The sequence below is a fragment of the Mixophyes fleayi genome, chromosome 1 (genome assembly GCF_038048845.1).
Source record: "Mixophyes fleayi isolate aMixFle1 chromosome 1, aMixFle1.hap1, whole genome shotgun sequence".
NCBI classification, from domain to species: Eukaryota; Metazoa; Chordata; class Amphibia; order Anura; family Limnodynastidae; genus Mixophyes; species Mixophyes fleayi.
In genome coordinates, this window is record NC_134402.1 from 411537803 (window position 1) to 411565494 (window position 27692).

General features: G+C 42.5%; 1 long non-coding RNA gene across 4 annotated transcripts; it reads left to right on the top strand.

Annotated features, from left to right (window-relative positions):
• On the top strand, positions 1-27692 carry LOC142099254 (uncharacterized). 4 transcript variants are annotated; one of them, XR_012678499.1, is made up of 4 exons: positions 1-320; positions 1064-1167; positions 7620-7825; positions 14944-15086. It is a non-coding gene; the product is annotated as an uncharacterized LOC142099254 (long non-coding RNA). The 4 variants fall into 4 exon arrangements; XR_012678497.1 differs by lacking the exon at positions 14944-15086 and adding an exon at positions 27312-27692 and having other exon boundaries at positions 1-1167; XR_012678498.1 differs by having other exon boundaries at positions 1-1167; positions 15014-15092.

Sequence of the window (27692 nt, forward strand, 5' to 3'; positions counted from 1 at the left end):
CAGCTGGAGGGGAGGGGCGTGCAGATGTTGTAACTGCGCGTACTGCGCATGCCCCAAAACCGACACATACTGTCCCTTTACACAGCTGTCGCTCAACAGTCCAGAACTACCTTCCCATTGGCTGCGAGTCGGTGGACGTCACGACATGGGCGGGACTTAAAAGGCCATCTTTCAAATGGGCAATAGGCTTGTTGCCATGTGCGTGTGAATTTCTCAGGGAAGACTTCGCTGCTGGCCCCTGCCTATGAATGCTGTCTGCTGGCTTGTAATCCTGCGTTTCCCACGTTCTCTAGTTAGCCTAATATTTGCGCAGTGAACAGGTTATTATACTAGTATTGGTAATTATGTAGATTTTAAGGAATAGATTAGTTGGCTATCAATGACACGGGGTGCAGTGAGGGAGACTTTTAAATACAATACCAGCCTCCATAAATCCCTGTTTATGTTGCGTTTCACAGCTTTAAAAGCTGCTCTCTATTAGTTGTAGGATGTCTTGATGTGGATGCATCTCTGCTACCTTTTGAAACATGCACAATGCTTGCAAAGTGGAAGCGGAGTGCTTAAATGCTGCAAGGCCTCACACCCCCTGGTAGAGAAATGCATGCATTTACTCCTTGTACACTTGTGCAACTCATGTTAAAGGGGGGTCGGGGTGGAACCAACATCACCATACCCAATCGTGTCAGGGATCATTTTTCAAGATGTTGCATGCTCCATTTTTTGCTTTCAATGCACCAACCTCCCCAGAAAAAGTACAAATGCTTAATAACCTCCACATGTCAAATATGTTCTTGTTTAGCATCCGAAGTCCCCAGCATTACATTGTGCGTTGTTCAAATGCCAGCAGGTACCCAGCCTTAAGGCATCTGGCTGAGCATGTCATTTCATGATCCTGAGATAGACTTTTCTCCTGAATGTTAATTAACATTGATACCTTTGCTCATTTAACAGTAGTAAGTTTTTGGTCCCCTGAGCTTCCTGTCACAGCTTTGCAATCTAAGTAGTGCATTGCTATAGAGCTGTATTTTTTTCCCTTTTTGTTCTCTTTGTTTTGTTCTCCTAGTGATTATGATATTAGTGGCCCAGCATGGCAGAGTAACCAGATGTACCTAATGACAGCAGCATACTGTTTTCTGACGTCATTAGCGTTGAAGATTGTACCACAAGGTATGGAAACCTGTTGGTGTCTTTAGCTAAAAGAATAAATCAGTATATAGTGTTTTCCTTTGTATGGGCTATGTTTATAGAAGTCAGTCTCCTCTCCCTTCAAGGCAGAGTCTAAGTTTTCTCACGGGTGTGGGTGATAAAGTGTAACAATAATTGCAGAATACAGCACCATGAGGCCTATTTATGAAACTCTAAACCATGCAAAAACTGTTTTTTTCCATGGTTTTGTCATTTTTAAACAAAATGTTCATTTACTAAAAGCCTAATGGGCAGCACGGTGGTTTAGTGGTTAGCACTTCTGCCTCACAGCACTGGGGTCATGAGTTCAATTCCCGACTATCTGTGTGGAGTTTATATGTTCTCCCAGTGTTTGCGTGGGTATCCTCCGGGTGCTCCGGTTTCCTCCCACACTCCAAAAACATACTAGTAGGTTAATTGGCTGCTATCAAATTGGCCTTAGTCTCTGTGTGTGTGTGTGTTAGGGAATTTAGACTTGAAGCTTCAATGGAGCAGGGATCGATGTGAATGAGTTCTCTGTACAGCGCTGCAGAATTAGGGGCGCTATATAAATAACTGGTGATGATGATGATGATGAATGCTCTCGCCTGCATTAGGCAAATTACTGCAATAATATAATAAAATTGCCCAGATCACAGTTCCCATCGACTTTTATGGGGACTGCGGTCTGAGTAATTTTATCAAATCCCGCATGGGTAACGCCCAAACCCTGTTAATTGATAAATGGACCCCAATGTCTCAAGTGATATAACAATTTGAATTACACAAACTTACAATTTCCAGCCTGTTCCTCCAGGTTCAAATTAGTGCCACAAGAATATGAGTACTTGTTTTTTGCAAACTGAAGGAAGATACAGCCACCGCTGGGAAGAGAAATGTAAATCTAAAAACACCCTTGCATTTAGATATTATAGATACATTGATATACATTATTTTTGAAAATATTTTTATACTCGACATACATAATCATAAACACAAAACATTAGAAGTTGATAAAAGAAACATATAATATTAAATAAAAATGTGTAGCTCTATTTTGAATCATAACAAGTCAATCAAGAATTCCTTTTAGATAAATAAAATCATAAAATAACAACCAATGCACCAAAATCTGATTGACAGTGGACCATAAGTTATGTGCACCAAAATGTGGTTGATATTAAAGGATTATTATTAATCTTTATTTAAAGGGCTCCACATGAGGTCCACAGAGTAGTACAGCGGGCAAACAACAAGGCAGTACATGGTATAACAGTACAATACAGTAAACAAATAACACTATAACTCACAAGATAGCTATTAATAACCTAAAAAAAAAAAGTTACAGGTAAGGAGAACAGGAGAGAAGAGGGCCCTTCTCACTAGAGCTTACAATCTAAAGCAGTGTTGGCTAACCAGTGACACTCCAGGTGTTGTGAAACTACAAGTCCCAGCATACCCTTCCAGCAAGTCCCAGCATGCTTTGCTATATATTGGCAAAGCATGCTGGGACTTGTAGTTTCACAACACCTGGAGTGTTTAGACCAACACTGGTCTAAAGAAAAGGGGCAGACAAATGATTGACACATGAGGGGAGCCAATGTAAGGGGATCTGAAGACAAGAAGTAAGAGTGGGAGAGATGGAGGATGAAAGAGGTGAGATATACTACAAGGTGAAATGGTTAAGTGGAGGACTGGTAGGCTTTTCTAAATAGGTGGGTTTTCAATGACCGTCTAAAGCTATACAGGTTAGGTGATAGACTGGTAAAACAAGGGAGATCATTCCAGTGGTGGGGGACAGGACGGGAGCATTCTTGGATAAGGGAGTGAGATGTGGTTACCAGAGGAGATGAAAGGCGATGGTCATTGGCCGACTGGAGAGGGTAAGAAGGAGTATATATGGATACGAGTTTGGAGATGTAGGGAGCAGTGGAGTTGGAGAGGGTCTTGTAAGTCAGGGTGAGGAGTTTGAAGAGTATTCCGTAGGGGAAGAGGAACCAGTGTAAGGCTTATCAGAGAGGGGAGGCAGATGTGGAGCGGTGAGAGAGGAATATAAGTCTAGCTGCAACTTTAAGTATAGATCGAAGAGGAGAGAGATGGGAGCGGGGAAGGCCAGTAAGATGAAGGTTGCAGTAGTAGTAGAGAAATGATCAGTGTGTGATAAGAGTTTTGGTGGCATCCTGGAAAAGGAAGGGTCTAATACGGACTATGTTTCGAAGCTGGAAGCGTCAGGATTGGGCAAGACATTGAATTTGGGAGGAGAGGAGAGAATGACACCTAGAAAGCGGAGTTGGGGGACAGAGGTGATATTAGTGCTGTCAACAGTGATTGTGAGGAAGGAAGGGGAGGAGAATCATGATGGAGGGAAGACAATGAGTTCAATCATGGCCATGTTATGTTTGAGAAAGCATGAGAACATCCAGGAGGAGATGGCAGAGAAGCAACTGAACATCCAAGAGAGGAGGGAATGGGAGAGATCAGGAGATGAGAGGTAGAGTTGAGTGTCATTGGCATAGATGTGTTACTGGAGGCTGGAAGAACTGATGAGTCCTCTCAGGGAGGAGGTGTTTAGCGAAAAGAGTAAAGGGCTAAGGACAGAACCCTGTGGGACTCCTACAGGAAGGATGGATGGGGGCAGGAGGAACCAGTGGTAGAAACAGGAGGAGCGGTTGGCGAGGTAGTAGGTGAACCATGAAAGGATAGTGTTAGAAAGACCAGTGGTCAAGGGTGTGGAGTATGAGAGGGTGATCTACGGTGTCAAAGGCTGCAGATATGTCCAGGAGGATAAGCAGGGAGAAGTTGCCCCTGGATTTGGCAGAGAGAAGATCGTTCGTGACTTTGGTCAAGGTAGTTTCTATGGAGTGGAGGGATCAGAAGCCAGATTGGAGAGGATCAAGGAGGTGGTTGTCAGAGAGGTAACTGCTGAGACTGTTGTAGATAAGCCACTCAAGTGTTTTGGAAGCAAATGGAAGAAGAGAAAAGGGTGGTAGTTAGAGAGTGAAATGGGGTCAAGAATTGTTTTTTTTTAAAAAAATGGATGAGACTAGAGCATGCTTAAAGGATAAGAGAAAGGTGAGATGGAATGGGATCCAGTGGGCAGGTTGTGGGAGGAGAGGATAATATAAGAGAATGGACTTCGTCACCTTTAGTGGGGTGGTAGGCACACAAGAGGTGGTGGCTGGAGAGAGAGGAGGGTAAAGTTGGACGGGTGGGATGATGGGAGAAGGTGATTTTGTGTCTGATGGACTCAGTTTTGGAAGTGATAAAGGAGGCAAAGTCAGTGGCAAGAAGTGAGGATGAGAGGGGGGCAAAGGAGTGTGCTGAAAGTGGCAAAAAGGCAGCAGGGATTGTAGGACTGAAGAGATAAGAGACTTGAAGAAGGATTGTTTAGCAAGGGAGAAGTCTGCCAAGGAACGAGATTTCTGTCATGGAGTTTGGCAGTACGTACACGTTTTTGAAGGAACTGGGTAAATTTGGAGTGCCAAGGTTAGAGTTTAAAGCAGCGAAGGTAGATAGAAGAGGCATAGGCAGTAACATCAAGAGCGATGATGAGGGTGTGGTTGTAGAAGGAGGCCGCCTGGTTGGGGCACGCCATGGTGTAAAAAGGGGAGAAGAGAGTTGAAATTGAAGAGGCGAAAATAGGATCAAGAGCATCAAGATTACATCTAGTAAGGGTAGATTTGATTGTGGGGAGGGGTCAGGAGATGAGGAAAGAGTGAAGGAGAGGAGATGGTCAGAGAGTGGGATGGGATAGTTGGAGAAGTCAGAAAGAGCACATTTATGAGAGAAGACAAGGTCAAGGGAGTGACCGAGACAGTGGGTGGGGAAGAGGTCCAATGTGAGAGGCTAAAGGAGGAAGAAAAGGCAAGAAGTTTGATGAGGTTGTTGATGAGGATGTTAAAGTCACCTAGGATGATGGAGGAGGGGTCTAAGGAGACGTAGTGGGGAAGCCAGACAGCAAAATTATCAAGTAATTTAGAGGTGGGATCAGGGGGCGATAGATAACTGGGGTTGGTACGGCTTACCGATTACGACCATTCCGACAAGTGTCATGCCTGCAAAAAAACCTGATGGCAGAAAAAGACGAACTAAATAAAGCAGACTTACCTGAAAGAGGAAGAGGCAGATGTCCAATGGCACCGCAGGCTGACAGGCAGTGATTCCGACTGGACAGCTCTCCGCCACTTCAGTGTGACTTTTGCGCGACTTACATGAATGGTAGTTTAAAGCGGAAATGTCTGGACCTCGCAGGCTGTGTTTCAACACTTAGCCTGCGGGGTCCAGAGATTGGACAATGTTTTTATTTGCAGGTATGACACTTGTCTGAATGGTCATAAATCGGTAATACGATTACCACCTAATGACTGAGACATGGAGATGGATGGGGTAAAAGAGAAGGATAGAGTGGACTTTAAAGGAGTAAAATGTAAGAGAGGACTCAGGTGAGATGACTCGGTACAATTGAGGGATAGGATCATTCCCACCCTGCCGCCTGGTCGGTTATCAGGTCAGGATAGTTTAGCAAGGATACTTTCATATTGAAATAATGTCTATAATAAAGCTAATACTTGTCCAAAAAAATGTGTGTTTTTGTTTTGTCATTGTAACCTAAGAAATACTTTTCGTAGCAATACTTTATGTAGAAGCATCATAGGACGAAATCCAGCACTCCTGCATTTCTCTACTCAAAATTGGTACTAAAGAAGATTCAGTGCATGTAAGATTCTGGTAACTGTGCCACTGACTGAGCCACTAATTACTAAGATTCAGCATTAATGAAGGTCTTATCTGCGGTCTATGGTTGAATTAATAGTGACCATCATGATAGATAACACTATTAGATTTTCAGATAGGTTACTTTGAATCTGGTTACATGCTAGAGCCAGCTGGACTTTATTCTGTTCCTTTACAAAATCTACCAAACTCCTAAACTTTTCCTTAAGCGCTAAAGAATTTGTAGCATCTATGTGGGCGTGTTGTAAACTCTGAAGGACGGGACTTACATCCAGATGAGTTTTCACACCATCACCTGCACCTTGTGCAGGGTCCCACATTTATTTCTCAAAGACTCTAAAGCTTACTAATAGTACCGAAAACCTACAGAACACTGTTCCCTTTGAGCCCCTCCTACTGCCATCTCTTTTAAATGTAGGAGAGGGCAATAGTATCCTAGGTGTTATGAGGTGCGGCATACTGGCGACGGCTCACACTGACAGTGCCCCGACTGTTGCCTAGCTGGCTACCTCCATCTCATGAGGGTTGTGCTACTGTCCTATTGTCCGGCTGTTGCCTAGCAGCTTCTAGGATACAGTTGTCTCGGCAGACTGTCTCTTCCATCCTGCTTATTACCAGGCAGCTGGAATGCTCTGCAATTGCAGTCATGTGACAAACCACTGTGGCGGTGGCTCGCTCCCAATGGAGCATTCTGATTGTCCTCCTTTAGTATTAATGGTAGTGAGGGCTTAGCCTCCCTGCCAGTTATAGCGTCTATGCCCTGCACTATTCGTGAAGCCTGCTGTTTTGCTGTAACCTGTTTTTTACTAGATACTTTTTGTCTGCTACTCGACTAGACCCTTAGCTTTGTTTTTGGACCTCCCTTTCTCACTGTCCACACTGACCTTCTAGCTGGTCTATGATTACCCCTGCTTGCTGCCTGCCCTCGACCATTTGCATCTTTACCAGTTTGCCTTCCATATACCACCTGGTATACTATACTCCCAGTCTATACCTCATCGCTACCTGTATCCTGAGATAAACTTTTACTACGCTGAATTTAAGTCCTTGGGTCGGCTGAGTACCTGTGAGAAAATCACTCTCTATGGGAAAGGCGGCTTGCTATAGGTGAAGACCTCTCTCACGTCTTGTTTTAAAAGTTCATCTATATTTCCAGTGGGAGCCGTAACACAAGAATGCCTATAGGCTTATATCAGTGGTCGAAGTAGGGGTCTATATGCCATGCCGCCACTTCTTCTACTGTCTTCTTTGTAAAACTATCAAGTTCCATTCACTTACATTCTCATTACATTTTCCACTTCGACCACTGGCTTTAGGACTGTGTGAGGAGGCTGGAGCTCCCGGAGGAAATCTTTGCAAACATGGTAGAAAATACAAATGCCGCAAAGATAGAGTCCTGGTCGGAAACAAAGTCATGACCCCAGTGCTCCGAGGCAGCAATGCTAACCAGGGGATTTCTGACCTTCAGTACATTTGCATCAGATACCCTGTTGGAACCTCTACTGTAAGAACTGCCAACTTATTGTTTTGAAAATTTGGCTCCTGCATAACAGGAAGATGATCGATTTACATGTTCACCATGTTTCTTTGCATCTAATGTGTATTTTTAAGAAACCATTATTATTCCCCAATTGAGGAGGTTCCATATTTTATTGTGGACATTTTTGTTTAAAATTTCCAAAATTGTAGCAGTGGTTGCACCACACTCTCTTTCTTCATAGGTGGAGCTGTTGGAATAGTGCCAGCTCAAGGCACAATCGATAAGTGCAGCCCCACGTGACACCCTTTTGGTCTCAGACGCAGCAGATATTCAGCATCTAGGGCAGGGGACGGCACACGGGCAGCTCACAGCAACCGGCCATCAGACAGTGCATCGCTTCCCCTCCTGCATCCACAGGTGCCTTGCGCTTCCACGCTTATAAAGAAGGTAAGCAATAAGCTCATAGGGAGGTAAGCAAAGAATAGAGGAGATTAGTATGATGAATTGGGGACAGTGCAATGAAGAGGAACAATGTGATTGATTGTGAATATACCAGGGCTGGTACCTTCTAGTGGGTTCCATAATCACTTGGGCACAACACGATCTGGATACAAAAGGTTGCATTTTATTGCAAATTCACAAAGTGTATGCAACATTTCAAATATACAGATAAAGTTTTACCACCAATGTCTTGTGCTAGAAGTTCTGACAATAGTCGCATAGAATGTCCAGAAAGAGGGACCGCAAGAGAGGTTATGGGTAGTGGCAGTTAGCACATGAAGATGGCAACATACAATAGAACATCTCAGGCAGCAGGCAGGATCTGAGTATTTTAGTGTTCTCAGGTATTTTGGAATAGCTCCGTGTATCACTGATTTTGGACATGGTGAGCTGACGGAACCTGAATCCCTTCTCAGTTTTTCTCCAAAGTTGCATCCTCTCTGTGTTCGAACTCTGTCTTCATTCTACATTAATCCGGCAATGCCTCTGTACTACTAGAGGTGCTGTTGTTGTACCCGGACAGTTTCTCCTTGCCTGCAAGGGGTTAAGCTCACATCATCTGAGCTGGATCATGGTCATCTGTGTCTGGTCTTTATTAGATTGCCTTTTCCTACAGATTGTTGCCAGTTTGCTTGTCTTTGCTGCTGATGGTATCTCTGTGAAACTCTTGTTTGGGTCCTGACTTTCCCCTGGTATTTAACCCCTGCTTTGTTCATCAGTTTTGCTCCTCATCTTATGACCCAGATACTGGCTTTGTTTGACCTTGCTCCTGCTTTCTCCCTGGTATAATGTGGATCTCCACGTTTATGACCCCTGGCTTGCCTGTCCCTCCTTTTTACCGATTCTTCCGGGATCATCCAGTTCCTTCTGGCTAACCTGTGCCTTGGTCATCCTGCTAACCTGAATCTACACTTCACACTTTGACTTGAAATCCTTGTATCCTGCTTCATCTGTTAAACCTGGAAATCCTGGTGATCTCGGTGTCCTGCTTCATCTGTGTTATTTATCCCATTGAACTCTATATTTGCTCGCTCTTTATCCATTGACTGCACAATGTTATACCTGTGTGACCCTTATTCAATAATAAAGACATTCTGTTTTCACTACCACAACTCTCCATAGTATTCATACAGGGAATCCCTAACACTCCGAAAGTTTGCGTCCTAGCTTTGAACCACTGTTGTAGCAATCTTTCTGATAGTGAACTATATGGTGCCATCATGTCTGTGCTTGACTGTTCCTATGTTTAACATATCTGTCCTCAGACAATAGGGCTCACTAAAAATATAATCAAATTACCTCTCACCCTACCCAATCTGAAAACCTCATTAAGTCCCAGTGATTATAAACAATTTATGCTAAAATGAACATTGATTTATACAGATTTCTATTAATATTAATAGATTTGCCATTTAACAAAACACGCATAATACTGTGTCCCTACGTATCAGCCCTGCACAAAGTTGTTACGCTATTGCACAATGCACGTATATTTTGCAGTTATACACAGGAGAAAGGGGGTGTTTGGAAATGTCCGTTGGGGTCCTTAAGTTGGTCACCGTGCTTTTTCCACAGTGATGAAGGAAGCACAGTGTGATGATGGAGGGGGAAGCATATATATTTCATTTTAGTGGCTGAACACACTAATTCAATATTGCTGATCTTTCCTCCTTAGCTTGTCACAGTGGTCTTTCTTTCAGAAACGTAGGACTTTGCTGACAGAATCCAGTTCTCCTGGGATTCCATCTTCAATCTTCCTCTCTGTTTCAACTTCCCAGCCTCTTGCAGAACACCACAGCTCCTCCACTGAGCTGTCTCCTGAGCTCACTTTGCTGCGGTTCTGTATGGCAGAGTCCAGTATCTTGGTTCTCCTGTTTGTTTTCAGTTGGACCACTGTCTCAGGTTTCCTGCCTTCTCTCTACTGAGATGCTACAATGTGGTGACACACTTTTTCAATCTTGTTGGGGCAGATCTCAAATTCCAGGGCATAAACATATAGCAAACATGCGCCACCTAGCCTGCAACCATCACAATGGAATGGTTTCATACCCAAGGCTGGGTACACACTACCATATTTTCAGCCGATTATTGGGCTAATCAGATGATAAACAACTGACTGGCCTGATATCACAATAGTGTGTACCCTGGAACGATGAGCGATTATCGTTCCAAAATACATGAAATCGTTGATCAAGTTTTTCAAACCACTAAAAAATTCTCGTTCAATGATGGAACAATGTTGTTCCAATGTTGCAGTGTGTATGCACTCTGCAGAATTGGAACAGCACTTTAGCTATGAAGCAGCACACTCCCCTGTTACTGGAGGAGCTGGAGTCCTTCGGTCTGCTGTCATCTCCTTGTGTGTGTGGGGATCACCACCTCCCATGTATCCTTATTCTATCCGTTTAGGCAGACTGCCGTTTATAATCAATGTTTGCATCCGCTTACTAACAGAGAGACAGTTGCTGACGCTGCCATCCCTCAGCATCACTAACAAGCTCTGGGTCTTCGCACTATTTGGATATAGTGTATATATTTAAGTGTAATTATGGGTGACAAATAGGTAAATAGAAAACTGAATCAGTGATATTCTTCCTCCCCCTTCAGACAGCACCTCCCCCCTCAGCGCTTGTTACTGTCTATACAGCTGGCTCCTATGTTTATGCCTCCAACTCCCTGCTCACTAATGATATAAATTCTTGTCATTAGGTTTTCTGGTACTGAAAGTTCTTTAATGGATGTCAGGGGAGCTAATATTGACGGCTGGAAAATTAATTTCACATTTTTAATTTATAGAGAATTCAGGCGGGAAATAGATTAGGCTAGAATGGAGAACTATGGGGACCTGACCTCGGTGAAGCGGAGTCTGAGACTTCATAATAAAACTGTTACAGTGTGGAGCAGCCAGCGGTGAAATAATAATGGCTATGGTTGAATTTACAAAACACAGAGGTGACAACTTGGAGTCAATGAGCAGACATTAGATGGTGCCATCCTTTGTAAACATATGGGATAAAGCAATGCAAATAGTAATGATGGCACTTAGTACATACACATGAGTGGGCCACAGCACGGATTCTGGCAGCTGAGCGTCTCCATCTACTTCCGAAGCCACCGGTTCTCGCACTGCAGGTCGGTAACAGAATGGAAGAGTGATCCCGCTAGTCTTAGCATGGTCTCTAGCTGCCTCTCCACACCGCGCTTAAACTCTTCCATCTTGGTTTGCAGTCCCTGCCATGAAAAAACAGTCAGTTTTTAACTTATGTGCAAAACAGAAAACTAGTTTGCACCCCTTGCGTTGTAACATGGTTTTGTCCGGGAGACTGAAATAAGATACCTCTTCATTTAAGATCCTTAATGAATCAGGCCCCTAGATCCTGCTGTCCTGGAGAGTGCACCATGAGACCAGGGAGGCACTCACAATGTGGAGTCATCCTCTACTTAAAGCTGTCACAGAATACTGGCACATTATGCAGTGCAGAGAGGTGATGGCCAATTTTGCCCTAATTGGACCTAAATTGCCGCAGACACATCATCTTCTGTGTGTTACAGATCATCAAGCTGTCTGCTTCATTCATTCTGTGTGCCAGAGTCATGACAGTTATGACAGATGAAGAGCACAGATCGTATACAGTGTGTACACATGAATTTGCATGCTGATCGGGACTTTTTTTCACTAGTTGGTCAAATCGTTACTGACATGGAATCGGGTGAAATTTTCTGTAGTGTGTACCCAGCCTTAGACATAGTCAAAGGTTTACAGTTGAAAGTGGGTTTGGAAAATCAGGAGTTAATTCCTTATATCTTGTTTCTAACTTCACAGTACTAGAAAGTCTTTTATTGGAGTTTAGTGCCCCGGTGCCTCGTATCTCTGGCCACAATGTGTATTGTGGTATACACATGTGTATTACGTATCTGTAACCACAATTTGGACATTTCCATGCATCATTCTAGGAGCACACTTAATTTGTTACAGTTTCCTTTAATCATAAGAAGTGAATAATCTATTGTGGTGTCATACTGAGGAAACTCCTTCAAGAGTTCCATCAGAAATTTGTCCTTTTCACAATCTTGTGGAATGTGGTAGGAGGGGAATAAACCTATTTTATTATTGTCACATGCATTTGGTGTGGGAGTGGAACCCCATTCACTCTCTTTTCCATAGGCATCCGTACCAATATTATCACCACCCATGTGCTCCGGGTGCAAAGGGTTAAACACGGGATCTTCTGTCCTTCTGACCAAGGTCAGGAATGGGCACCTATGCCACAGATTGAGTGCTAAAATTTCCTTTTGGGAACCTCAGTTGCACTATTGCCCTCCCTACTATACTCTCAAATCTACTTTACATGGTAATCAGCCCATGGATGCTGAAGCTGGGAAAATGCCTATAAAAAGTTAGACAAATTATCAATAGTATGTTGTGTTTTCATCATGATCTACCTTCTGCCTCCAGTTTTCAATTCTGCAGTTGTTATTTCAGTAGCAGTCATTCTGTCATGTTTACCATCAAGTGCAGCGTTATTCTGTTATTTCATTGTATTTCTCTAAGCAACATTTCACATTTTCCAACAATTTCATTTCCAAAGCACAGCATTTGCAGTGAGATTGCTGTGAGACAAAACGATCATGTCTAAATTATATGTTATCATGTCTTCATAAACTGGCATAAGTTTTGTCAGCGTCTGAAGCTTTTGGAATTTAATTTCGTTAGTTTAGTTTAAGTTTAGCCAAAAACCACTTGTCAGTACATACCATTATATATTTATAAGTTTTATCTAGAGTTAACCATGCTATTCAAAGCCAGATACTTTATGGTAATAAAATCCACATTTACCTGGCTGTGCTGTGAGTCTGCAGCAATTTTTGAGAGATCCTTGTGTTATATGTTTCTATATTACGGGAATGACAGTCCGTTTAATCCGATAATGACCTAAAATAGCTAGCAATGATGCTATTCACTTAATCGTGTGCACAGTCACAAGTGTTACCATACCCTGTTAAACAGTGGCGTGATTCAAAAGTACAATATTGTATTTTCCTTGCTATATGTGTATCATTATCACCTGTACTGAAGAATGAAGGCAGACTGTGCCCACTTCACTTTAGAGTCATTGCACAAATCTATACTTACGTGACCTGTGGAAGTATAGAGTCAAATCCTAGTAAGTTTCCTATGATTACTTACTTCGTTTCTCCATATGTCAGGATGGATATGATCGTGTAATGACTCAATAATGAAAGGTGAAACAGCGGCCATAACTGTGACCTGGCTCACTATTAAAAAATGCCTTTTTTCTAGACTCCATTTGTGTGTTTGAACTACAAACATATATGTGTAAAATCTGCCTCAAAGAAAGTTAACTCACACGTGTATGTTGAGTGACACGTATCTCAGGGTACATCCAACTCAGAAACAGCAGTATTTATGCATCAGGCGTATATCAAGCTTACAAATATATATATTAGGCTTCTGTTACACGCTGGGCCCGCGGTCGGCTCCTGGTGCACTTACCTGCTCCACGCAGGTCTCTCCTTCAGTTCTGAGCGCTGCGATGTCCTGATGGTGGCCGTCATCTTGGATTTGGGTCTGCGCTTCCTTTTATCTTCTCTCTTCCTCCTGCTAATTGGCTTCCCTCATTCCTGCAGGATATTTAAGGCACATGACCCTGCAGTCAGGTGCCTGTCCTTTGTGTCAGTATTTTGCCTCATATTCTGATCTGGCTCCCTACATTCTGTTACTGTTGCTGCAGCACCTTTGTTTGCCACAGTTTGCTGTTCAGTGGAACTCATCCGCAGATTATCACCTCCTCGTGTTCAGCCTGCTGACTAGTGGTAACCTCTCCACAGACTATCACCTCCTGTGCTCATCTCACTATTCCAGTGATTCCTCGGTTGGCTGTTCAGTGGAACTCTTCCGCAGATTATCACCTCTTCGTGTTCAGTCTGCTGCCAAGTGGTAACCTCTCTGCAGACTATCATCTTCTAAGCTCTGTTCGCTGTTCCTGTGATTCCTTGGTTCGCTGCTCAATAGAACCACATCCAGAGATTATCACCTCCTTGTCTTCAGCCTGCTGCCTAGCGATAACCTCTCCACAGACCATCACCTCCTGTGCTGAGCTTGCTGTTTCAGTGATTCCTCGGTTCGCTGTTCAGTGGAACTCGTCCGCAGATTATCACCTCCTCGTGCTCACCTTGCTTCCTAGTGGTAACCTCTCTGCAGACTATCGCTTTCTAAGCTTTGTTCGCTGTTCCAGTGATTCCTTGGTTCGCTGCTCAGTGGAATCTCTCTGCAGACTATCCCCTGTTCCTGTATTCTCCTAATGGTTCTCGTCTAGCACTCTATCACAGTGCCACAACCTGCAGGGCATAGGCCACAAAGTCCATACCTCCTTGCGGGGGTCCCTGGCAAAGCCAACTTGCCTCATTAGACTCTGCGCTTTTTGGTAGAGTAGTGTTAAGATAGACAGATCCGGGGATCCTAATCTCTGCCGTGGTTCGTGACAGCTCCACAATAGCATTGAGATGTGGCTTGACAATGATAGTAGTAAATGTAATGTAATGAAGTGTTAAATATATAAAAGAGAATAGTATCTTGACAGTGCTATTAATGTATATGAATATATACATCGCACTACACAACAAGTTACACTCTCACATTCAGAATTAAAGATACTTTAAGACGGGAAAAAAACTGCAAACAGTACAAATATGAATCACTAATACAAGTCCCACAAATACAGCTGCAGATGCTACAAATGCAGCTGTACAGTTCAAACGCTACTTAAATATACTCCTTGCATAAGCTCATGATATAATTACCAAATGAGCGTCTCACACAGACACATATTTGTCAACGGCTGTAGTCAGGCGAAGTAATCATAAGACTAAAACCTCAGTTTATCTATTGGGATATATCAGTTATTCACAATCTATAGTCTGCTTTCTGCAGCATGTGCAGTAGCTGCTATGGAGTTTTGCTCATTACCATATTTGTAGATCCTAGTGCCTGTAAGTCTGCATATATAATTTCATGAGTTAATCAACTTGTATTTTAAATTTAGGTCACTGGCAGATGGCTGTCTTATAAATCTATGTTACCTATATACTTCCAATAAGATCATATCTTCATAGATCCCTGTGATGGAATTACGGGTCTTCGCAGGAACCCCGGAAGTGGATAGACCGTCCCCCAATTTTGCTAAAGGGCCAGGTAAGGAGTTTTACGCCTTTGATATGTCAGCATTAGGGCCAAGCAGGTTGAGATTGTATATGATCTTTTACAGGCTACGAGGCTTGATGTAGGTCTGGTGGTGCAAGAGATTGTAGTTTTAACCATAGTAGAAATAATCCTTTTTTTTGAACGTTTTGTTCGGGTGTACAGAAAAAACGGCACTTACACCTTTATATATATTATATAATAATTGCACTTTAGCGTCATATGTCTGCCAGCAAAAGATGATATCTGTGTCACCTCATAATTAAATAAAGCACTTTGGCAGTAGACCAGGGGTTTCTGGCAGTATAAAATAACAAACAATGAACCATAGATTATTGCTAATGTCTTAAGTATATGGAATCATTAATCTTTGCTCTTCTGGTGTATGATCATTTTAGGCTGAAAAGTATCTACTTTATGAATGCCGAATGGTTTCAGTTTTGGATCCACTGGTAGGACCCAGTCTCTCTGTGCTATTTAAGTATTTCATTATTTTTTTTTTTAGAACATTCCAACTTTATCTGGCTCATTTGTAGTTGCCTTCTGGGCCGAGGTTTGTAGAGTGTGTGCCAGATTACATGGGTGCCAAGCTAAGCAAGGTTTGGAGCATTCATGTAGCAGTTTACCTTGTTGGATTAAATACACTTAAAGAGCTAACATGTCTACTAATATCACATAAAACAAACACACATCTTCAGATAGACAACGCTGACTATAATATTTTGTTTCTGTTCATGATCTATTTTGTAGTATAGTCCTCACATATTGGAGATAATTTGCTTTGTTTGATCCCCTAGCCTACCTGTTTTGATACCCAGTGTATGTATCCATTTGCCAGAAGATGGTACCTTAAAGTAGGACCTTAAAGCAAAACTGTGTAATTTAGTTAACCATAGATAAATGGACCTACTTGTAAGTCCATCAAATACTTCATCAACAACATTCATAGTAGTAGAAATATATGTATATTAATAGGTAAATTATTTAATCATTGCTAAAACATTGTTTTATCTGAATACTGTAGTTAGTGAGGATGAAACAGAATCTTGCTAATCTTCATCATCATCATCATCACCATTTATTTATATAGCGCCACTGATTCCGCAGCACTGTACAGAGAACTCACTCACATCAGTCCCTGCCCCATTGGAGTTTACATTCTAAATTCCCTAACATACACACACACACACAGACACACAGACTAGGGTCAAGTTTGATAGCAGCTAATTAACCTACTAGTATGTTTTTGGAGTGTGGGAGGAAACCGGAGGACCCCGGAGGAAACCCACGCAAACACGGTGAGAACATAAAAACTCCACACAGGTAAGCACATGGTCGGGAATTGAACTAATGACCCCAGCGCTGTGAGGCAGAAGTGCTAACCACTTAGCCACTGTGCTGCTTCTATGTTGAGCCAGAAGAAAAGAGAAGCAAACCTCATACTGAAACCTCATGCTTTCTGCATGCTCCAGTTGTATTATTTGATAATTATAGCTATAGACACCTTCTTCTACAAGAATCTCATCCAGCCCATCCTTAAGGTGACACATGCATGAATTTAAGCCATATTGGCCCCAAATCGCCAAATGCCTGGTGCACCACTGAACACCGTAGATGGTGGAGACGATATGAAATGTTTCAGATTGGAATCGTTCTGGCATAAAAAGCATTTAGTTGGTGAGTGCAGTCACAACGTGTGTGTGTGTGTGTGATCAATGGGCAATTTTGTAATGGACTTAATTAAAGGATGTTTCTTTAAAGTCTGACAGTGAGAAGCAGGGGCGTGGCCAGGGCTGCTGTTTATATTGTCATATGTTGTCTGTGGATTGAGAAGAGGTGCTGCCATGTAATGCTGCAAGATTGATCTGTTCCCTGTAGCTGTGACCCGAGAGGCTTATATAGAAGCTGGAAAAGAGAAAAACTGGAGAGGCAGACACTGATAAAAATAAAGAAAGATATCCAGAGATGAAAGAAATATAGTACAGATTTGAGGGAAAGACAGAGAGAATATGGGTAGAATAGTATGAGGGGAAATAGGTAGATAAGATAGAAAATAGAATATGAGCTGAGGAATTAATAAAATAGTAAGGAAATAAACTTTCCTGATGGGGGAAAAAAGGAATAAAATAGTTCAAAGACTGTTAGAGAGAGAGAGAAGAAACAGTTAGATATTTAGTTGCTGAATCCCTGTCAGAAGGCCAACTGTTTAATGGCTGCCAGTCAGCCACACACTAGTGATATGTAAATTTGTTGGTCAGTACAATAATAATAACTAAGGACAAATGCAAGGGGTGCAAATTAGTATTCTGTTTTGCACATAAGTTAAATACTGACTGTTTTTTCATGTAGCACACAAATACTTGATAGATTATTTGTACACTGAAATTTAAAGTTGATATTTGTGTGCTACATGAAAAATCAGTCAGTATTAAACTTATGTGCAAAACAGAATGCTAATTTGCACCCCTTGCATTGTGACATGGTTTTGTCCAGGAGACTGAAATAAGAAGTTTCTCAAGTTAAGATCCTTAATGAATCAGGCCCTAAGTTACCTAGCTAATATTGGGTCCAGTAGTCAAGCAGTTAATAATTTCTGTCAAATAATCAGTAAGTTGCCAAAGCCCTGTCTGAAAGCCAGCTAGTTTTATGAAAGCAAATTCGTTAGACAGCATATTTAGAGGGAGACAATAAGATTATTAGCAGTCAGTAAAAATAAATACCATCCTAACAGACAGCATGTATGAAGAGTTAAGTGATTTAGCGAATTGATCAGTGTTAGTCAGAGCTTGGTATTAGATTAGTAATAAAACAGAAGTGACAATATAAGTTTCAGTCAGGGGTGCTAGAGAATGTCAGCACATTTAAGAGGACGTCTTCTATGCTCGGTTCATCCTCCACGCGAAAGGGAAGTCTAAAGACAATACTACACAGATCAAAACCCAAGCTGGCCAATGCATGCCACCGATACAGATTGAAGTGGTACCAGTGTGCAAAATACACATAGAGCTCAAACCTAGTTATAAACATTACAACAAGCCCTGGCCGGGTGAACATTTACCTGAAAAGACATTACAGTTTAAAGAAATGTAATCTAGTTACTAAAGCACAAAACAGTAACTTACTTTACAAAGAACCCTAATTGGCAAGTATATTTAGTGATAACCTATAATAAATAGATTTCAGGGGAAACTAAACAAAACCTAAGGTACAATATTTTATTATATGTTTATTAGAGTATAATTGACTGGTGGTAAAATATTGTGAAGAAGCTTGGGGGGTAAATGTATTAATGTATTATGCTCTGATTTCGATAACTCGCTGATATTCGGCGAGTTTAACAGCTAAATTTAAAATGGCAATGTATGTAAGGATGAAACTTGCCCTTAAAGACATTGCCGTTTTATATTTAGTTGTCAAACTTGCCAAATATCAGTGAGTTGCTGAAATCGGAGCATAATACATTTACCCCTTAGTGTAAGATTAACAGGCCTGATTCATTAAGGATCTAAATTGAAGAGGTATCTTATTTCAGTCTCCTGGACAAAACCATGTTACAATGCAAGGTGTGCAAACTAGATTTCTGTTTTGCACATAAGTCAAATACTGACTGTTTTTTTCATGTAGCACACAAATATCAACTTTAAATTTCAGTGTACTAATAAGCTATCAAGTATTTGTGTGCTACATGAAAAAAACAGTCAGTATTTAACTTATGTGCAAAACAGAATACTAATTTGCACCCCTTGCATTGTAACATGGTTTTGTCCAGGAGACTGAAATAAGATACCTCTTCATTTAAGATCCTTAATGAATCAGGCCCAACATGATTAACTCTTTTTAAAGTTATTCACATAATCACATAGGAAATATCTTGTGGAAAAGTATAAAGATTGTTTATTGGAGAATTTACAGTGTAATATGTGTCTCCTTTCCTAATATCACCTCCTCCAATGTCTATAATAAAGATTGCGTCCCCTTTTTAAAGTGTTCATTGGGATCTTGTCTTGGTTGGCGTCTCAGCTCTCTGTGCCTCCAGGTTGGCAAAATCCTTATTGAAGACGGAAAGTCCGTCGCCCCTTAAGCCAGAGAAACAGCACATTATTATTATTATTTATTTTTATTTGTTGCTTAATTTTATAGCACCCCCATATTATGCAGCACTTTCCTTAGAATATTGAACATCAACATTGTAGCTTACAGTTTTGATTCCCTACCACATAAACACACACAGAAGACAATTAATCTACCAGTATGTTTTGGGACTGTGAGAAGATACTTGAATGCCCACAGGAAACCCATGCAAACACAGGGAGAACATTCAATCTCCACACAGATTATGCCCTGGTCAGCATCAAATGAACAGTAACAGCCCCAGCACTGTGAGGCTTTACCAGTTAGGTGTAATGATGTCTCTAGCACTTTTGCTTTTGTCCCTAGTGACATATCGGTCAGTAAAGATCCATAGACGTTAGAGATACTGAATGCCAAGTACTGTCTCTGATGTTGTAGAGGTGGATGAAAGGCCGGTTTACCTAACGTTGACTCTTCAGCAGGTAACCAAATTCAGAATCCAGCATTATTTGTGTCACGAGCCGCGGCGGCTTCAGGCACCGCCGCGACTCGCTTCTTGCTGTACCCTGACATCCCGGGCATCGCCATGACGACCAGGACATCACTTCCGCTGAGTCCCGGCCGTTGCCAAGGCAACGGTCAGGACGCTCTGTGCTGCAGCGCCGCGTCCCAGCGTCCAGTATAGCCGGGCGCGCGCGCAATACTAATACTTAGTGGCCAGCTGGGCTGTCCTTCCCTCTGATACGAGGTATTATTCTATTGGGCCACATCACATATTTAAGGCAGGAAGGGGCAAGCCCTCCCTGCCGGTTATAGTTCCTACTTTGCTGCTACTAGCCTGCTATATTTCTTGCTCCTGTGGATTTGATTATTTGTTGCCGACCTTTGCCTGATACCTGACTTCGTTTGATTGCCTGTGCCCCTAGACCTTTTTGCCTGGACTCCTACGCTGCTGATTTGCCTGTGACCTCTGACCTCGGTTTTGTGTACTGGATATTCTGTCTGCTGCCGGCCCTCGACTCTTGCCTGAATTTCACCCTGCTAATCACTCCTGTACGCTATCGCTGGGCTCTCCCCAGTCAGTGCGCAACTCACGACCCTCAGCTGTCTGCGACCAAGTCTGTCCCCACCACTAGGGGCTCCAGCGAAAACCAGACTTCTGAGTAGACTCCGGGTTTTTCTGGCTGTTGGGGTTACTAACAATTTGTTTACAAGCAAGTAGAAAAAAAATATTTTTTTAGCCATAGCTTTGATGACAATCAGAGTCAAACTACAGATACAGTGTTTTATTTGACTTTTGCAGATTATTCTGAGGATCACTGTTTATTTTTTCATGACCTTGTTGACTATAGCACATTTTTCATGCCTTGCACAAAAGACAGAGATCTGCATCTCCCTGAAGGGCGCAAGCAACCTGTAAGATTTATCATTGCCTAGAATGACAGTAGGCCCCATCCAGCAGCCTGGAATAAGCCATGATATAGTCGATGACGCCTTTTTGTTTCTCATAAATCCACACAATTAAAAGGGAAGTTATATCTTATCTTTTACTGCCCTCCATTTTCATCTCGTGGAAGAGCAAGTTGTATGTAAAATTTTCCTGACTGTTTGGCATCAACTAAATTGAGGGATTTTTCATGACATCAACAAACCGCTTTGCACTCCAGAAGCACCGTATGCTGTAGTCAGCACTTTAGAGTTGGATAGTATTGGATGTATTATGTCTGCATTAAAGCCACCAGTAAATGCATTTCTCTCTTTTTGACCAAATGCTGCTGTTGTTTGTGCTTCTTTGTTTGAGTCAACAGGCACTCTACATGATGGCATTATTACCTTCTAATAGTGCTGTTGCTGCTACTAATGGAGTTGGGTTGCTCTTTAATCTTTTAACACTTCAACGACTTGTGCCATAGCTAGATAGATTTCTGCTACAACTGCCCAAAATGCTAATATAGAAGCTGCATCTGATTTCATTGCTTACATTTTAGTCAATGACTTCTTTTAGCAGCCATATTTTGGGTCTGGATTTATACCACACTCTTTTGATACTTCTGATATATCCTTTAGGTGCTGGTAACAGAGGAGTCGGTTGTTTTTCAATCTTTTAATGACAATTATGTGTTAGCAAGTCAAACTGTTCTTTGGGGACTTGTGTGGCTCAATCTAGCATTTATATTATCCTTCTCATTTAACTCATCAAAGCTATATGTACTTTTGCTAAGACTATTCTCTAGGATTGCTTACATTTTTGTTGAGGAATTTTCCTAACAGCCATGTTTTAGGTCTGCATTTTTACCGCAATTTTTATGTTTCAGCATGTTTAATTAATATTATAATTAATATATCACAAGAGGGGGGGGTGAATGGGAAAAAAATGTCTGTCCAATATTTCTCAATTAGCTATTGCAAAACAGTAATAATTATTAAATATTGTGAAACAAGGACAGACAAACTCACCTCTAATATGTTAGCCACTTGCCAGTGGCTAAATATGAATAACCAGTTGTGTGTACCAGCAGTCTTAGACATCACTGGCCTAACTACAACACTCTGCTGTCCACTGATTGCTGGGCTTCTCAATTAGAATCCTTAACTGATGATACATGCAGGGAATCAGCAATCAACCAGCCACTATAAGAACCTGCTCAGTGCAATCCTCAGTGCTTGAGTATCAATTGTGTCCAACATCGATACTTCTGCTCAAGGACTATACTAGGAAGTATAGCAGCTGTTTCCTCAACTCCTGGTATTTAGTCTCCCCGATAGCAGCACACCATACCCCTATTTACATCTGCTGTGTTTTCGGCAGAGTCTTCATACCATCTAAGTATTCTGTTTTCTCAGAAGGAATGGAATGGGCCTCAACCTGTTTCCTCACTGAGCAAAGTTCATATCCTCTTGTGGGGATCCCCAGTGAAGTCCAGTGGGGGTCTTAGAGTCTGCACCACTGTATGTTGTGCCAATCCTGCTTGCAAGTTGTCATCTGTGTGTGTGTACTCTGCTCCACTTGCTGTATATCTCTGTTCTACAGGATCACTGCAATGATGATGATGCTGTTGATGCTACTTGTGGGTCTTCGTGTAACTTTTGTCTTTTATGGCCTTCCACTACTTCTACAACTGACTCTACACAATTTGTTAATGTTCGGTACAAGTTACTGACTATCACAGTCCTCTGTAAAAAGAAATCCTGTATTTTTGTCCTGGTTTAGAATATTTTAAAGTCTGGTGCCAGGAATGTATGCAAACTCCTACAGGTACAAAATTGTGGCCTATCTTAAGATATATGAAACTGAAAATACAGTGTGCAGATGTGATCACATCATAACAGAATATAGATTATAGGAACTTGATGATGATGATGACGACTGCTGTTTCTTTACTGTGTTTAAAAAAGATGTACTAACTCTTTTATGCCATCCCTCCTAAAAAAACAAGTAACCAGCAATAGTGCTATAGCCTGGGCTGGTGGCACTGAAGCAGGGGACCAACAAGAATAGGTTCTCACTGCAAAAGCTGTGACCAGCACCAGGCCATGCCAGGCTGGGTTGGCAAGAGAGTCTATAACAGGGAGACCTGCAGCATGTGGTCCCCCTGTCATAATGTAAAACCAGCCCGGTCTGCACAGGGCTGAAATCCCTTGAAAAATGTGCAGACCTCCCCCTAGGGACAACTATGCCTGGAACCCCTGGTAAGATGGGTGCCAGGGCAAATATTGTAAAGGGCAAAACAGAGTACTATTGTTAAACCACTAGTCCCAGCAAAGCCTGGCAGCCGTTTATTGCTTGGACATGGTGGCATTTATGGTTCTGCAAAAGCCAGCATGCCCATTGTAGCCAGATCGTACTATGTTTGCAAAACATATAGTTCCACAACAACAAAGAAGAAGAAAACAAAAACACACTGAAAAAGTTTGGAATTAATGATTGGGAGAAAATTGTAAACCAATTGATTCTCACCCTCACTTTCGACATCTGTATTTTTTACTTTAAATGTAAATAAACTCTTTCACCTTGTTGCTCGCTTCTTCAATATCGTAATTATTATCTTCAAAATATGAAGCTTCCATTGGCTCTTCAGATTTGGGCAATTGCACATTTGTGGCCCCAATGCTATTAACTTTATTTTGTTATCATAGACAATTGAGGTTTATCTACACTAGTGACACCGGTAAAATATTTCTTGCTTTTTGGCTAAAGGCTGCTGTTGTTGGTCCTTCTGACTCAATGTCAACAGGGACACTAATCAGGGCTTATGATTTTTAGGTGTTGCATCTGCTAATGGAGAAGTAGAGTTGCTTGTCTATATCTTAATGCTACAGATGTGCAGATCAGTTTGTTCCATTGAACTTGTGGGACTAATTCATCATGACTATACTCCTCCTCATTTAAATCATCATCATTATCATTTATATATAAGGAGCCCCAAAACTCTGCAATGCCTGAGAGTGGGATAAGATGGTAGCTAGTATTAATGGTTGTGCAAAGAATAAGCTATAGTGAATAGATGGTGGTGAAACACAGGGTAAGTTCAGAATTGTATGAGAAGGAGGTATTGGTAAGGGGATGAAGGTGACATGGCCAAATAAATTTCTGCTTGGACTACTTAAAGTACTAGTACAGTACTAGCGCATCCTTTTGATTGCTTACATCTCTTAGCAGCAATATTTTGGGTCTGTATTTTGACCGCACTCTGTGTTTGCCAAATTTATATGCTATTATTACTAGGGCAAACAAAGAGTTATATCAGAGGAGGGTGCTAAGATTGTGAAAAATACCTGTCCAATATTGCACAATTAATAATTACAAAACAGATAATTATGATATGTTGCAGAACAATTCTCAAAATGATCAATTAGTGACTTAGCCACTAAGCAGTGAGCAAAAATAAATTCTTCTGCCAGAGCTGTAAATATTTTAGTGCCCTGGGCAAGAGAGAATACTGGCACCCCCCTCTTGTGCATCTTGGTGGGAGTAGATGCTGTGGGGAAGGCGATGCCATCCTAGAGTGGTGGCGTGCCTAGCCGTCACCCAGCTCAAGACCATTCACCAACTCTGCTGCTCTCTCCTACCGGTTCCTGTAACTTTCACTACCTGGTGCTGCTGCTGGTGTCTTAAGATCACTTGCTGCTTGGTTGGATTCTATAATGTCGGAGTCCTGTTTGGAAAAGAAATGGTTATTATTCACCTCTTGAAAAGCTGAGCATTGAGTGAACAATCTACACCACCTTCCACCCAATCAGCCCTAGAATTGAATTAATAGCATTCACATTTAATACATATGCCTATTTCCCACTATACAGCCCTGACATTAAATTAATAGCGCCCATGTTTAATAATAAGGCTTCCTTCCCTCTTTCCCCCTAATCAGCCTGACATGAAATTAATAGTGTTTACATTTAATAAATAAGCCTCATTCCTCCAAACAAGCCCCAACATTAAAGTAATAGTATTCCTATTTATTATGTAGACCTATCCCCACACCCTGACATTAAATTAATAACATTCTGTATATTTTCCCCACCGGCCCCAAAATCAAATGAATAGCTTACAAATGCACCCTGCATTTAATATATACTATAATTGCTAATAATAACATCACCACATTTTGAATACTGATTTATTTTTTATAATTATATTTAATTACTTATTATGTTTTATAGTATTTATGTACCATATATTTATGTACCACAGAAAAATTCCTTCCTCCCCAACCCCCAGCTCCCTAAATCCCCCCTTCTTGTTCTCTCCAGTCCCTCTCCCCCTGTTCTCTCCATCACTTCTCTCCCACACTGTTGTCTCCAGCTACTTCTCCCCCCCACTGTTGTCTCCAGCTACTTCTCTCCCCCCACTGTTGTCTCCAGCTACTTCTCTCCCCCCACTGTTCTCTCCTGCCACTTCTCTCTCCCCACTGTTCTCTCCTGCCACTTCTCTCTCCCCACTGTTCTCTCCTGCCACTTCTCTCCCCCACATCTCCTTCCCCCATGTTCTCTCCAGCTACATTTCTCCCCCACTGTTCTCTCCTGTCACTTCTCTCCCCCCACTGTTATCTCCTGCCACTTCTCTCCCCCCACTATTCTCTCCAGCTACATCTTTCCCCCACTGTTCTCTCCTGCCACTTCTCTCCCTCCCACTGTTCTCTCCTGCCACTTCTCTCCCCCTACTGCTCTCTCCTGCCACTTCTCTCCCCCCACTGTTCTCTCCTGCCCAGGGCCGGTGCTAGGGTCCACGGCGCCCTAGGCATTTTTAAAAAAGCGGCACCCCCCCCCCCGCAAAAATCTCCTCCCTCCTCTCCTTACCTTGTCTCACCACCGCCGCCTCTCTGCTCCGTCTCCTCCCCTCCACTCACTGACACTAGTAAGTGGAGGGGAGGAGACGGAGCAGAGAGGCGGCGGTGGTGACAAAATAGCCTCTTCCCCCCCTCCCTGTCCATCTGAATGCTGTGCGGCGGCCGTGACAGGTATGGTCAGCAGTCGCCGCACAATTTTAAAGTATTTTAAAATTCTGTGGCGCCCTCCAGGGGCCCTCCAGAGCCCGGCGCCCTAGGCAAGTGCCTTACCTTGCTTAATGGGAGCGCCGGGCCTGCTCCTGCCACTTCTCTCCCTCCACTGTTCTCTCCTGCCACTTCTCTCCCCCCACTGTTCTCTCCTGCCACTTCTCTCCCTCCACTGTTCTCTCCTGCCACTTCTCTCCCCCCACTGTTCTCTCCTGCCACTTCTCTCCCTCCACTGTTCTCTCCTGCCACTTCTCTCCCCCCACTGTTCTCTCCTGACACTTCTCTCCCCCCACTTCTTCTTTCCTCCCTTCCTCGCCCTGCTCTTTCCCATCTCCCCCCAATGATCTCTCTAGCCCCCTCACCCCTGTTCTTTCCATCACTTCTCCTTCCCCCTGTTCTCTCCAGCCACCTCTCCTCAGCCACCCCCATGTTCTCCAGCCACTTCTCCCACTGTTCTCTCTAGCCACTCCCATCCTCCAATCCCTGTTCTCTCCAGCCACTACTTCCCCCTTGTTCTCATCAGCCAGCTCTCCCCACTGATCTCAACAGCCACTTCCCTTTCCCTGTCCTCATTAGCCCCGAATCCCCCACAGTTATCTGTATCCACTTCTCCCCCCATTTTCTCTGAAGTATTCTAATTACCTTCTCTGTTTCTTCTTTGCTTCCTGGTTCCGATCAGCTCCTCTGCACTGACAGTGTTGTGATGTCACAGCCCTGCTGGGCACTGGGCAGATGCAGAAATGCGGTGCTGCACTTTGGCAGCATTGCATTTATATATACCTGGGGAAAATTGTGGGCGGCAGTTGTGTCCCAATGGGCATGAACCCTCGACGTTCGCACCACCCACATGCCCTCATTACAGCCTTGTCTTCTGGTACACCAAATCAAGATCAATTGTATGAATCTGATCTAATGCTATATTGTCCTGAATTAGCATCACTTTTTAGTGTGCTGAAACCCCAGTCTGATTTGATGGTAACAAGCAAATGCATCTGACCACAGACACCCCTTTGTTTCTGAAAGAAAAGTACTAAATGAAACAGTACAGATTAATTCTCATAGTGATCAGTATGTGTGTTAGCCACTAGCCAGTAAAAATAAATAACCCATGCTAATATTAATCCTGGTTCACCAAAATAAGATCACTGTAGACACATATTATTGTACCGCTCTCCAGCCCTTTGGTTTAGAACTGGGAAAAAAACAGTGGGACCCAGGTACACCCATCTACTCTTTGGAGAAGTCTGGCCAGGAGTGGTCTTTATGGAAGTATTGCGGGCAAAAAGCCAACCTTCAACTTGGAAACAAGGCCAAGTGACTCAACTATGCACAGAAATATAGGAACTGGGGTGCAGAAAAATGGCAGCAGGTGCTCTGGACTGATGAGTCAAAATTTGAAATATTTGGCTGTAATAGAAGGGAGTTTGTTTGCCGAAGGGCTGGAGAACTCTACATTAATGAGTGTCTGGAGGCAACAGTGAAGCATGGTGGAGCTTCCTTACAAGTTTGGATCTGCATTACAGTAAATGGAGTTGGGGATTTGATCAGGATTAATGGTGTTCTCAATGCTGAGATATACTGGCAGGTACTTATCCATCACATAATACCATCAGGGAGGCGTCTGATTGATTCCAAATTTATTTTGCAGCAGGACAAGGACCCCAAACATACAGTCAATGTCATTTAGAACTATCTTCAGCGTAAAGAAGAACAAGGAGTCCTGGAAGTGATGATATGGCCCCCACAGAGCCCTGATCTCAACATCATCGAGTCTGTCTGGGATTACATGAAGAGACAGAAGGTTTTGAGCAAGCCTACATCCACGGAAGATCTGTGGTTCTCCAGATCTTTGGAACAACCTGCCAAATTCCTTCAAAAATTGTTTGCAAGTGTACCTAGAAGAATTGATGCATTAATGCTGTTTTGAAGGCAAAGGGTGGTCACGCCAAATATTGATTTGATTTAGATATCTCTTCTGTTCAATCACTTTGTATTTTGTTAATTGATAAAAATGAACTATTAACACTTC